Raw genomic sequence first — 13,538 nt, forward strand, 5'->3', positions numbered from 1 at the left:
CATTATTTAAAACAAATTCCCAATGATGCCAGAATATGGAGACAACTACTTAGAATACAGAGCAATATAAAAGAGCAAGAGAAAAGAAAGTGAACATGGCGTATATTTCTCAAAGTCAGAAAGATAAGGATGTATTATCTGGAAGATTAGTCAGGATTTTGTGTTTTGATTGTTGGAGAGGAACGGTGTTTAAAGGAGAGAGCTCGATCTTTCTATTGGGCAGTAGAGTGTTCGCATTCCTGGTGCATATTCGAGGTGGTTACAAGAACTGTACGTATCAGTGTGACGTGTTGAAAAATAACTTGATCCTTCATGAGATCCATACAATGCGACGTACTGAAGAGAGAGGGCCACATCTCTCATGTTGAGAGGAGGAAGAGCACAAGCAGGGGGCAGATTTGATTTTAAGAGCCAGAGTGAATATGTACGGAATTATAACAGTTAAACCTGGAATCTCACAGGACGTGGGGGCAAGAAAGACTTGAAATGTCACCTAGTTTAACTATCAAATCCTTAAAGAGAGAAGACAGATTTCATGATGGCATGTCATCTAGCTTTTAGGTGACTCTGGTTCCCCATTTGTATGACTTTCTGTGAAGATCAGTGTGAGAGTGACAAGAAGAGGGAGAAATAAAATAAGAAATTACTTCCGAGAAACACAATTGGATATCAGTTAAATTTTCTATGGTTTGGATTAGGAATGCTTAATGCAGAGTTAGCGAGAAGGGCTGAGCATTTATAGTCTCATGCACAGAGATTTTAAAGCCTTCCCTGGAACAAGAAATGTATAGTTATGCCTTTTTAAAAACTGCTTCGGCATCAGAATCAGGAAGCTTGTTGAGTCTTGGTAAAAGCACCAATTCTACTACCACTTTTATTCCTCTTCCAATTTTATATAAAAGGTACATTCTCATTAGAGGAATTAGGTAGCTAATTCTCTTGGAAAGATTCAGCTGTCACTGAGTAACCCAATCTCTGCCTGCCCTCCTCACCAGAGCTGCCAGCACCTGGGCTCCGGGACGCTTCAGGCTGCAGTGACAGCTGACAGGAGAGTGGTAACAGCTAAGGTGTCAAGCCATCCCTTCCCCAATCACATTTACTTTGGGTACGTGCTAACTTGAAAGTCCATGAGTCATTTAAGAACAAGTCTTTGTAGATAGTATAGGTTTCTGTTCCTCTCGCTAGTCCACTGAAGGGGGGGGGAAATAGTGTTTGTTTTTCACTTAAGACCACCATATTTAACTGATTTTGTGGTCAATGATGCAAAATACCTTGGGAAAATATCCCAGTGCGTGTATCCTGTTGATGTTCAAACACCAAAGAATGAAGTCAACTTAACAAATGTTTTTAACCCTATATCTAAGGAGAGAGGAGAAAATTTTTTTTCTTCAGTAAAGGATCACAAAACACTACTCTGATATCAGATGTAACAAAAAATAGGTTAGATTTCCAGTGTTTGTGTTTTCTACAGACTGAAAAAATATCATTCATAGACCAACATTCCCTTTCAACCTGAGCTGTGATGATGTGCATAGGAGGGTTTGGGTAAAATCCACAAATCAGTGGTCTGCAAAGCACCACTGAAGTGAGTAAGCACTGTGGGGACTCAAAAATGTACATGACGCAGTTCCCACTTCCCAGGATCTCCCTAACATACTGAAAAGCCGATTATCTGTGTCATGTCAAGAAATAGTACCCCAAGAGAGAACAGATTTTACCTAAGTAAAATGATGATTTTGCCATTTTAGAGTATGGCTTTTCTAGAATGAGCATTAGCCTGGGAGTCAGATGCCTCAGTCAGCTCTCAAACACTGACACCTAATAGCTGCTCAACATCTCTGTGTTCCCTTTCTGCAAGAAGGCTGACTCTGATTATGTATTTTCTTTTTTTCTTATTCATTTATTTATTTTTTAATTGAAATATGGTCAATTTACAATGCTGTGTCAGTTTCTGGTGTACAGCATGTTTTAGTCCTACATATACATACATATATTCATCTTCATATTCTTTTATAGGTTACTACAAGATAGTGAATATAGTTCCCTGTGCTGTACTGGAGAGACTTGCTGTTTATCTATTTTATATATAGTAGTTAGTATCCGCAAATCTCAAACCCTAGTTTATCCCTTCCCACCCCCTTTCGCCACTGGTAACTGTAAGTTTGTTTTCTATGTCTGTGAGTCTGTTCATTTTGCAAATAACTTTGTCTTTTTTTTTTTTAGATTTCACATAAACACATCTCAACATAATAAAAGCTGTTTATGACAAACCCACAGCCAGCATCAATGGTGAAATGTTGAAAGCCTTCCCACTAAAATCTGGAACAAGACACAAATTACGTATTTTCAAATTCAAACATTCAGCAATGTATATCTTAAGAATAGGTGCTATGTTTGTATTAGTGGTTCACAATGCAGTAAACAGGTAAACTTAGTAAATTATTTAAAAATATTATTAAAATTTTGAATTTTAAAAAATAATTTTTAAATAAAAATCGAAAAAATATTAAAAAATTAGTAAACTATTAAAATTATTAAAAATAAAGATGAATGTGAATTTAGGTTAACAAAAGAAGTTTCACGATCTAAAAGTGCTTTTGGTACTTGCCTTCCCACTAGTGGAATTAGGGCATTTATAAATGAGTATAATTTTATTGTGTTTAAATAAGACAAACTGAACTTCTACATGGTACCACTATTTACACATGAGATGTTTGCATTTTGGTTTATCCTAATGACTTCGTCAATCCCCCAAGAGGTTTTCACCGAAGGCAAGGTTATCTTGCCATCCTTGATCTGGGGCAATCAGCCATCACAAAACAATTCCTGGTAATAAACATTAGAAGGTGAGGCCGGCAAACAGCTCCAGAATGATAAATAAGGATATCATTTTCCAAATAGGAAACAGGAGGAGGTTAATTTAAAATAAACCACTATGAGGTTTCTTACAGAGTTATCATCACCTGCCTTTCAAAAGCAGCGTAATCATTACATGCGAGGGCCGTTGTTCATCAGAACATCTTGTTTTCTTGGCTGATTGTTCTCCCCAGGCATAATACTTTTCAACAGATCAATCAGCAGTTTTAATCGGCTTTTCAAGACTATTTAACAGGATAATTTGGTCAAATGGCACATGTTATATAAATTGCCCTTCCTTTGCTTCCCCCATCACAGACACACTAGAGAGTTTCACGCTGACCTGTCCTCACATTCTGGCTCACCCACTTTCCGGGAAAGTTGGGCAAGTTACTTCAAACCATTGAGTCTCACTTCCCTCCTCTATGGGACGAATGTCACGGTTCCTACTCACTGACTTAATTTAATGTGAGAACAAAGTGTGTTAACATGAATAACAAACCTAACGTTGTGACCAGAAGCCAACAGGCACCAAATAAATGCTGCTAACAACTATCCTCACCCACAAGAGGACTCAGCATCCTAAGTGTCTTGAAAAGACAATGTTCAACCCTGTCTTGTGTATCTGTGTTCTTTTGAAAGAATAAATGCTGGGTATGCCTTTATACAGAGAATGCATGCATTCCTGAGAAATGAGGGGCGATCTTCTCTCTGCCTAGAAATTTGTGTTAATTACTTAGTGGCTTAGCCACCGTTACAGGATATCAGACTGGGTGGCTGATAAACAACAGGAATTAATTTCTCACAGTTCTGGAGGCTGGGAAGCCAGAGATCAAAGTGCCGTCAGAGGCTCTGCCTGGTGGGAGCCCACTTCCTGGCTCCTCGATGTCATTTTCTCCCGGGGTCCTCACATGGCAGAAGGGGAGGGAGCTCTCTGGGTCTCTTCTATAAGAGCACTAATTCCGTTCTTGAGGCTTCCGCTCCCAGGACCGGCTCACTTTCCAAAGGCCCACCTCGTGGCACAGTCACATTAGGGGTTAGGATTTTAATATATGAATTTTGGTAGGACGTAAACATTCAGTGTCTGGCACTCAGTTACATTAAAGACGAGAGAAGTCTTCTTTAGAGTGGGAGGGAATCAGCTCGCACCTTGACTCTTCACCTCTCTGGCGGAACCATTTCATCTGATCGCTCACAGCTGTGCTACTTGGTTGGGTTGTTTGTTGACCTCATTGCATAGAATGAAGAAAAGCATGGGGCGGTGGGAGCAGAGAAGACCGATGAGTGGGACTGAAGCAGGTGGTTGTGGCCCAGAAGGAACAGGTAAGGACAAGTGAGGAGGAGCTGGAGTCCGTTAGGGGCCCCGGATCAAAGCTAGCACAGGCAAGGGGTGAGCTCTGGAATACGGCTGTTCAGGAGACAGAAAATGGATAAGAGCAGGAGGCTTCCAGGAACCACTTATACAGAACTGAGATGCCTCACATAGGATGCCTGGTTTTTAGGTTTTTCTGGGACAGTGGGATTTTCCAGATGTGGGACTTTAAGTCCCCAAACTGAAACAATCCCAGGCACCTAGTTCGGGCTCACTGGTAGTAAAGGGCAAAGGAAATAGTGGCTCTGAGACTTGATAAGAAGTTTTATGATTCACAACTACTGGATTATATATCACATACACCAAATTGGAATTTAGTTTCAAGATACAAGATTAGGTACTATATAAATTATTTTTAAGTTGTTTTAAATTATATTCTATCTACAGCATGCATTCATTAATTTTATTTATTTTTAAATCTAGCTTGTGAATAAGAAAATGGAAATATTTTTAATAGGAACAAACAAAAAATTGCTAAATAACAGTAAATCTGGTTTACAGCTAACACCTTAATGCCATCACTTAAAATTAGTTTTCAAATGTTCTTAATTTGTATGTGTGTTAAAAGCTCTCAAATTTCAAACTTTTTTTGCTTTTTTTCCTAAGTAGCATGGCAAATAAAAAATTTCTGAGTTTCTTTTAAGAAACAAAACATTGACTTTGATTTCCAGAAGTGAACTATATTTCACGTTTATTTACAATAAAAATACTAAGCATTAATTACAGACTTTACACTTTTCAAAAGCCAATACTTATTCCAGAATATGTATGCTATCAAGCCTCTGTTGCAAAAAGCAATGAGACAGCTAATTAATAACGTGTGTTTATAGCACAGTAAATTTTTAAGTCAAATTTTAAATTGTGGAATTTAATTAGCTATTAATCTGCATTCCTTTCTGTTAGAAAAAATGCATCGAAAGTACATGGTTTTCAAGATGTAGCAGGAGACACAGATGCTAAAGAAGTAAATCCTTATACAGTAAGTTATTAAACTGAAGGAAATCCTGGCATCACTCAACAGCGCATCTATTGGAACCAACGTCAATCTGCGGTGAGTCCTGGGTGGTACCAGAAAGATGCAGCTTAAGTCCAATAATAAATACTCAGCCTTCAGGACAGTGTCTGCACAGAGTGAACTCAATAAATATTCGTGGCAATGATTATTTAACAACTCTTCTCAATTAACCAGCGCCAGGATCCTCGATACTCTAGCTTATCCCCCTAATAATTATTAATTCCATCATCTGTCAGCAAATGGGTTGGAAAGGTAAGTAGTAAAAGAGAGAGAAGGCAAAACTAAAAAAAAAAAAATTGTACATTTTGTAAATTATTAGCAAACCCTTATAAAGACAGAGAGGGATTAGGGTGACCAAAATGGTTAAAATCATGACTAAAAGGGGTTTTTTATACACCTCTCAATGCCATTCTTTACTCTTTTAGCCCTCTTTAATCAAGAACTGACTGCAGTGACATTTTTGATGGTAGGAAATGTTGAGAGAAGTAAAAGGTGTGTGTGGTTTTCTGCTTCACTTAGTTGTCAAGAGAGTTGCGACAAGAAGAACCATTTAAAACTGAGAAATGGAGCAGGAGCCCTACTCCGAAGAACACAGTACTTTCAATGTTTCATGAATATTATGAGTCACAGGAACAGCTACCCAAGGGGCTTCTTTCTTGAAGACTGAAAAATTACGGTCAAAAGGAACTAGAAAAATAAAAGGGTAGGACCATCTTTCCTTCTCTGACGGCTGGCCTTTGCACTCCCTTACACAGCCTTGCTCGTGGTGTTCTAAATCAGTGCTCCTCAAACTTTAATGTGCGTATAAACCACCTGGGGAATCATGTTAAAAATGCACGTGCCCGTTTTGTAAACCTGGATGGTAGCCCAAGAGTCTGCATTTTTCACAAGCTCCCAAGCAATGCTGGCAGTCTGAGGGCTACACTTTGAGTAACAGACCTCGATTTTACTTCCTTTTTAGTGTCTGTCCCTTGGTGATTGTGCATTCTGTACTCTTCACGACAGCCTCAATTTTATTGCTATTTCATTATTTTTTTATCAGTCAATTAGTTAACTAAATTGATTTAATTTTTGTCTTTTTGGGGAGGCTGTTCATATAAAAGATTTTCTTTGTCAGACAATATCATATCAAGGTTGTTTGGGCTTTGGATAAACTAGACTCATCAGAAGTGACCTAGCAGACATGTCTTCCCTCTCCTTTGAGACTTCCCGTTTCAGTCCAGTACCTCTTTTTGCCTAACAACTTGGCTAGAACCAAGAAACCATTATTTCTACTAGTCAAGGCAAAAATGAGTCATCTGTGAAGGAAGAAATGCTGGGATGGGCCAGACCCCCGGGCTAGGTCTGGGAAGAAGGGAGAATGTGACTTAGGAAGCATTTTTGACGGTCATTCTTGGCTTTCTTCTCTATTAAAAAACAAATTTGCTGAAAATCTCTTCTCTGGTGTCTAGGCTTCAAGCTCTAAATCTTGGTCTGATGCGTTGATGCAGTTTCACTGTGCTAAAGAGAACAGAGTTGTTTTCTTGCTCTGTCACCTACTAGCTGTTCGACATGGGTCCAAGTGCTTTACTTCACCTTTTTAAGCTTCTGTTTTCTTTTTCTTTTCTTTTCTTTCTTCTTCTTTTTTTTTTTTTTAATGAGGTTAGGGAAGCTCCAAGTTTAAAAAGAAAGTATGTCCACCAAAGATTATCAGAAACCAGGATTCTCGAGGCCATATATGGATTCCTGATAACAATATTTTAAAATTTTCAGTAATATGTCTCTATTTAGAGTTAACTCTTAGGCTGAATGCTACTTTTGGGACTCACCTTAGAATTTTTGTCTTCAAAATTCATCTCAATGAAGAGAATTAACATTTTTTAGTATGATGACTGAAGTCTTATTTCCAAATTCTAAATCACTGAGATAGATAAGATAGAAATGTGAAACTAAGGTAATATTTACCACCTCATTAAAAGTGATGAACAGCAATTGCATGGGCATATATGTTAGTCTGGTTTCTCTGAGACCTGACTAACTGTTCAATGAATGAATGAATAAATAAACAAATTAATAAAATCATGGACAAACTTGTGACAGAAGATAAAGTCTTTAATACCTAAGTTGAAGCAGAAGCACTATAATCTTTCTCCAGCATTCGAATTCCTTTCAATTTATAATTTTTTAAAGTGACAGTGTTTCAAAGCTTTAGAAAAGTTCAAATTCTCAGCAGGAACACAACACATTACTATGCAAAAGGTGAAAATTAAAGATTTACAACTACCTCTTTAAAGCACTTTTATGAAAGTTTTTTAAAGTGCATGTTGAAGAGAAGAAATATTGATATAAACACCACAGCGAACCTCAAAAATACTTGAGTCCCTTAACTCCATAATCATCTTCAAACAACACCAACCAGATGGAAAACCACAATCCCCCATAAACGCAACCTTTCTCCTCCCCACTCTCCATCAGATTCATGAATTCAGACCGATAATTTCAGGTCACAGTCATTTAAAAATAAGTGTATGAGGACCTGTCATTTTGGGTCTTCCACAGTACCATGAAACATGGATCTCTGGGTTTGATTATAAGTCAACGATTATTCCAGGAAGTAGTCGAGAGCTGTTTCAACTTTGAAGTTTTCAAAATGTGAAAGAAAATCCAGGAAATGAAACTTGCTTGATGATTCCATTGCCTTTTTCTAACACCGATTTCTAGAAGAGAATTGCTAAAATATGTTGTTTGCAAAAGTCCTAATTAAAGGACCATCTTTAATAGCTGCATCTCCTAGACGTTAAGCAAATCTGATGAAGGAATTAAGCAGAATCTGTAAGTTTTGAAACTGGTGTCATAATGGGGAGAAAGCTTTCCATCCAGTAACCCTACTTTCAGATTATATTTGAAAAGGAGTTTTCCAACCAAAACCATGTGGATTGTGCTCAATAGACTATATACAGATAATTTGTCCTTTGTCTTATATCAACTATACCTTTTTCATCCATAAGCCCAGCTCCTAGGTAAGAAAGAAAATATTCTACTTAAAAAATATGGAGGTCTTTGCCTTGGATAGACTCTCTTTTTATAGGCTATCCAAGAGAGAAAAAATGAATTCTACCAACACTAACTTTAGTCTTACAGTTTTTTTAGTCATTTAGTTTTCTAAAATCATGTGTGCAGTAGTCTTTTTAATACAATGTCACACACTTAGTAATAAAGCATTACTAGATAGAAGAAATACATAAAGAGAATTTAATTATTATTTTACTGTCCATGAATTAATAATAGAAGAATTATTTTTCTCATTGCATTTCTAATGAGTGAAGACTGACAACCCTTTCTGAACACAAATTCCAGTAACTCAGAACCCTGATGTGAATGAAGAATTTTAAATATTTCCTACACTTAGGAATTGCTCTTTCAAAAAGACTGCCACTATTGAAGAAATTCAAGATAATTATAAATGTGCATATGTAACCTTTAAGGAAAAAAGTAAAATATCTAGGTCATAAAATAAATCATCTGATTTTTTGTTTGTTTGTTTTTACCAAATGGTTATAATTCTCCTCTTGCTACAGTGAACATTCTGCTGCTCAAATTTCTGTTGGTAAACATACTTTATTAACCAAAACTTATCTCCTCTGCTCCTCCTCCTGCCACGTTTACAATGTTATAGTACAATATTTAATAAAGGCCCTAAGATAAAAATAAAACATTTATTTTCTGAAACATCATGAGATTAATTATGTCATAGATTATCTGCCTCACTTAAATTAACTCTCAGTTGGCTAAAACATTTGAGAAAACAGAATCTAAATCTTAATCTTTCTAATAAAATGTACCTAGTATGTAGTCGATACATAAAAAATGTAAGGAAAATTCACAGAATTATAGAAAAGATACCTAAAATCAGGTGGGAAGATAACAAAATAAATAAATGTTAGTGGGTCTCTCAAGCCTGTGCATGTATTTATTAATTTAAATACTTATAAATTGTTTAATTTGTGAGAATTAAATAAGAATTAGGAGATTTAATAGCTAAAACCTAGAGGCAGAGGAATCTAGAGAATAAGTCCAATCTCCTCATTTGCCAGATGAGAAAACCAAAGCCCAGAGGTTAGGTGGTTAGGCTGGGACCCATATCCGAGCCTGATTTCCCACTCAATGTATTTTTCATAACAGAACATAAAAGAATATATAAAATGTAGGCTAAGGTTAAGCATGTCTAAAGCTAGTCAGGGTTGGAGGCTACTAACATTTAAAGAACCACTTACTCGGTGTCAAGCATTATTCTAGACATTTGTGTGCCCATTGGATTTGATCTCATTCCATTCTTACGAGGAAGGTACCATACTTGGTTTAGAGATAAAAGAACTGAATCTCGGCGAGGTCATCCTGACCCTAAGGTCTATGCGTTTCCACTTTACTTGCCCCAGACACAGGCTGATCCTATTTCTCTGGCCACTGATTGACTTCTCAATAGCCATTTGGCTCGTGTACCCTTTCAACAAATGTATACCAAGCCCCTTCCTTGTCAAAACCCCTCCTGGGAGTTGGGTGTGCATTGATGAGCAAAAGAAGTTTGATCCCCTGCCCTCAGGGAGCCAGTGGACAAAGGGACCAACTCTACTATTTCCTAACCCAAGAGATTCTCTTTCACTTATCACCAGGCCTGGGTATCCCCACTTCAAACCACTTTTTGGAAACTCTGTTAATGATCAGGTCCTCAGTAAAGTCATTTGAAAGCTTATATTAGCCTTTCATATTCTACTTCTCCTCTGAAAGATTATTAATGTAAATGTTTTCAATAACAGTTGGCAAACACATTTTACACAGTGGTTTTCCGCAGTATGGAATACCAAATTTTCAAAATTGCTTCAGGATTAAATGCATTCTCAAAATTTTACATTTTCGAGGATCCATTAATTTAAATACACTGGAATTTAAGCATAGTGCAATATTTTTTAAAAGCTGAGTTTATTTTTAGACTCTCTTTAATAGAGATCAATTAGGGAAAAAAGTGGTCGTAAAGCAGAGACCACAGGAATCCTGTTATATCAAAGTGACAGTATAATGCCTGAAACACCAATTCTGAACATGTAAACCAGTATTATATCATAATCTGTGAATAAAATAAGAGAGTACTGAAAAGAATAAGTAAGCTTGACACATGGTTTTGTCCAGGCATTTTATGAAAATCCATGGTCAAATTCGCATGCATAACTTGGTTGTGTGTTTGAAAACAGTGCTCATCATTCTAACACCAATCAGGCACATATACGTGCAGCCCAGGCAAGAATGATGCCTGTCAGAGAGGCCTGTCTACACTGCCTAGATGAGATTGGCCCTTGACTTGCAGTCATAGCTGCTAATGGCCACACATTCAGCTATTTTCAACCCTTCCACTTAGATTCACATTCTTCTCTGCTCTGGTGCTTTAAAAAAAAAAAAGCCAGAATGCTTGCCTGCCTCCACTGTGTCCTGGCAGGTCATCATTCTCCAGACTGATCTTCATTTGAGCTTAGGCATGTCATCACAGGTTTGTGGGAGAGTCTGAAATCTTCAGAAATGTGATTATTGTATTTTGAAGCACACATGTGGGATGTCATGCACAAGACTATAGATCACTTAGAAGAGTTAGCACTGTGTCCCAGAGTGATGATAAATCCCTAGAAGATGGTGCACCTGCACATGACAAAGATTCTCCATGATATTACAGAAATGAAAAGTGCCACCCACCAATGCTCTGTCCCGTGATGTGCTGACGAAGAAACACAGTGATACCTCAATTCACAAAGCTGGACAAACCATGTGGAAAATGTGCGTGCATGAGAGAAAGTTCTTGATTCTTCAGTGCTTTCGTGGCAGCTGAACCAGCTCAAGCATTTCTTCTGTAAAGCCTCCCTGACCCACAAAAATGAGTTGCCCTCTTCCTCCTTGGACCTTTAGATATGCCTCTATTATTGCACAAATTTGTGCTTCCCTCCTCTACTAGACTCTTAGCTCTTTGAAGATGAGATCTGTTTCTTTGACTCTCTAGCACGTTGTGTGGTAGCTAGCGTAAAATTTCTATTGAATGAACATGGATGGTTGGATGGATGGTTGGATGGATGGAGGGAAGAAAATAAGATTCAGACTCTTGGCTGGCCCTAGGCCTGCTGAACTAGAGCCAATGTAGCCACTATAGGGTAGGTCCTATAGTTAAGTCAACCTGGAGAGTGAAAAAGGTAGAAGAGACGTCTTAGCAGTAGTCACATGGCATCTGTGTCATCTGATGTGAGGATCTACAAAGAGGAGAAGAAGCATCTTACATTTTAACCAAAACTCTTTGGGATTAACTCCCTTCCTGATATGAAAAGAAAAGAGGAGATTATTACTCTGACAAGATCCAGGGAAGAAGGTAAACAAGAATGGTCTAAAAAATAATAGGAACTTTGAAATTTGACAAACTTGGCGACCAACTAGACTTTAGCCAATTACTAATTAGCTGGATGATTTTGGACAAATTGTTTGGTTTCACTGAATCCCTGGTTCTTCATTTAAAAACTAAAAATCATAGTATCAACCTTGTGGTATGGATATAAAAATTCAAAAGAGCATATGTAGAGTGCCTGACACAGAGAGACACTCAATAAATATTTTTCTTTACAATCATTATGCAAGAGTTATATGATAAAGTCTTTATGTTAATATCATTGAAATTGTTCTTGGTTAATTGAGATTTAGCTGTAGGAAAAAAGTTCCGTTTAAAGGAGATATTTATTTAGCGCCTACCATCAGGCACAATACTGTGGGAAGAAGGCCTGTATATTCTTTGTAAATTGTCAGATAAAGTGAGATGGCACAAAAAGGCCCATACCTGGAGGACTGAGCCATACAGCCTCTAAATAAGGAGGCTAGGCTTGATAGGTAGGGGACTAGGCATTTGATGGATACATACATACATTCCTACCTACATACATAAGAGGAAAATCATGGTTGCTATGGGTTTAAAGAATAATATTCAGGTATTTTGCTCATATTCACCTTCTGCAATTACAGAAGACCAAATGTGCACTCAGAATGTCTCTGAGTTGATTACCTCCTCATGAGTCTGAGCACTAGGTCCTTAAGATGTTAATCTTTTCTTTTTTCAGAACAAGTAAAATTGGCCTCAAGAAAAAACAAGTGACCTAAGAGAAGCATGACTGATGAGTCACTCTGAATGTTGCTGAACAATTCACAGGCTGTTATAGCTACCAGGACCCCATGTCCCAAGCTTGACGATTGGACTTTGAGACTCTCCCTCCTTCCTGCCTTGCCTTCAGATGACCCTTATACTAGAAGACGATAGACGCATCAGAGAGACGCCTGACTGTCCATGTCATAAAACACTCCTCTCAAGCCTACTCACCCTCACTCCTCTAAAGTGGCCTGTTCTCTACAATTACCTTCTCATCTCCATGTTCCAATCTGTTTTTGTAATTTTTCCAGAGCCCTGATCTCAGTCAGATGTTAGCAGATTTGATAATTAAAATAATATAAAATAAGTTCTGAATGACAAGACATACTTGTATGATTTAAGCAGTGTATTCAATTTACATAAATACTTAGTCACCTAAAAAAGATGTAAGCACTTAGATCTGGGATTTTCCCCAATTCATCAATTTTCTGGTCCACAAGAAGAGCAAGGACCAGTAGCTTACTTCCCTATTGCAGATACACGTTAAGATGAATCTAAAAACAAGTAAACTTGATCAAGTTATCAAGATGGCAGAATAAAAAGACCCTGAGTTCACCTCTCTCATGGACACACCAAAACTACAACTACAGAATCACTATCAATGAGAATGACCAGAAACTACCAGCAAACATCTTCTACAACTAAAGATATAAAGAAGGAACCACAGTGAGACAGGTAAGAAGTGTGAAGTCACAGTATAGACAAGACCCATACCTCTGGGGTGGATGACCCACAAACACGAGGATAATTACAATTACCAGATGTTCACCCCAAGAACAAGGGGTCTGGGCCCCACATCAGGCCCCCTAATCCAAGGGTCCTGTGCCAGAAAGAATATTCCCCAGAACACTTGTCTTTGAAGGCCAGCTGGGCTTACTTTCAGGAGACCCAGAGGCTGAGGGAAATAGAAACTCCATTCTTCAGAGATGCACACAAAATTTCACATTTTTCAGGACCCAGAACTGAAGCAGCAATTTGAAAGATCCTGGGTTAGATATACCTGTTGATCTTGGAGACTCCCTAGAGGGACAGGAGGCAACCAGAGCTCATCCTAGGGACACAGACACTGGCACAGCCATTTTTGGGAGCTCAGT

General features: G+C 37.9%; 1 long non-coding RNA gene across 1 annotated transcript; it reads left to right on the forward strand.

The window, feature by feature from the left end:
* The first annotated feature begins 4,062 nt into the window (after positions 1-4,062).
* On the forward strand, positions 4,063-12,704 carry LOC140699436 (uncharacterized). The gene is made up of 3 exons (XR_012077620.1): positions 4,063-4,179; positions 5,132-5,279; positions 12,359-12,704. It is a non-coding gene; the product is annotated as an uncharacterized lncRNA (long non-coding RNA).
* The last annotated feature ends 834 nt before the right edge of the window (positions 12,705-13,538 follow it).

This window comes from Vicugna pacos, chromosome 1 (genome assembly GCF_048564905.1).
Source record: "Vicugna pacos chromosome 1, VicPac4, whole genome shotgun sequence".
Classification (NCBI taxonomy): Eukaryota; Metazoa; Chordata; class Mammalia; order Artiodactyla; family Camelidae; genus Vicugna; species Vicugna pacos.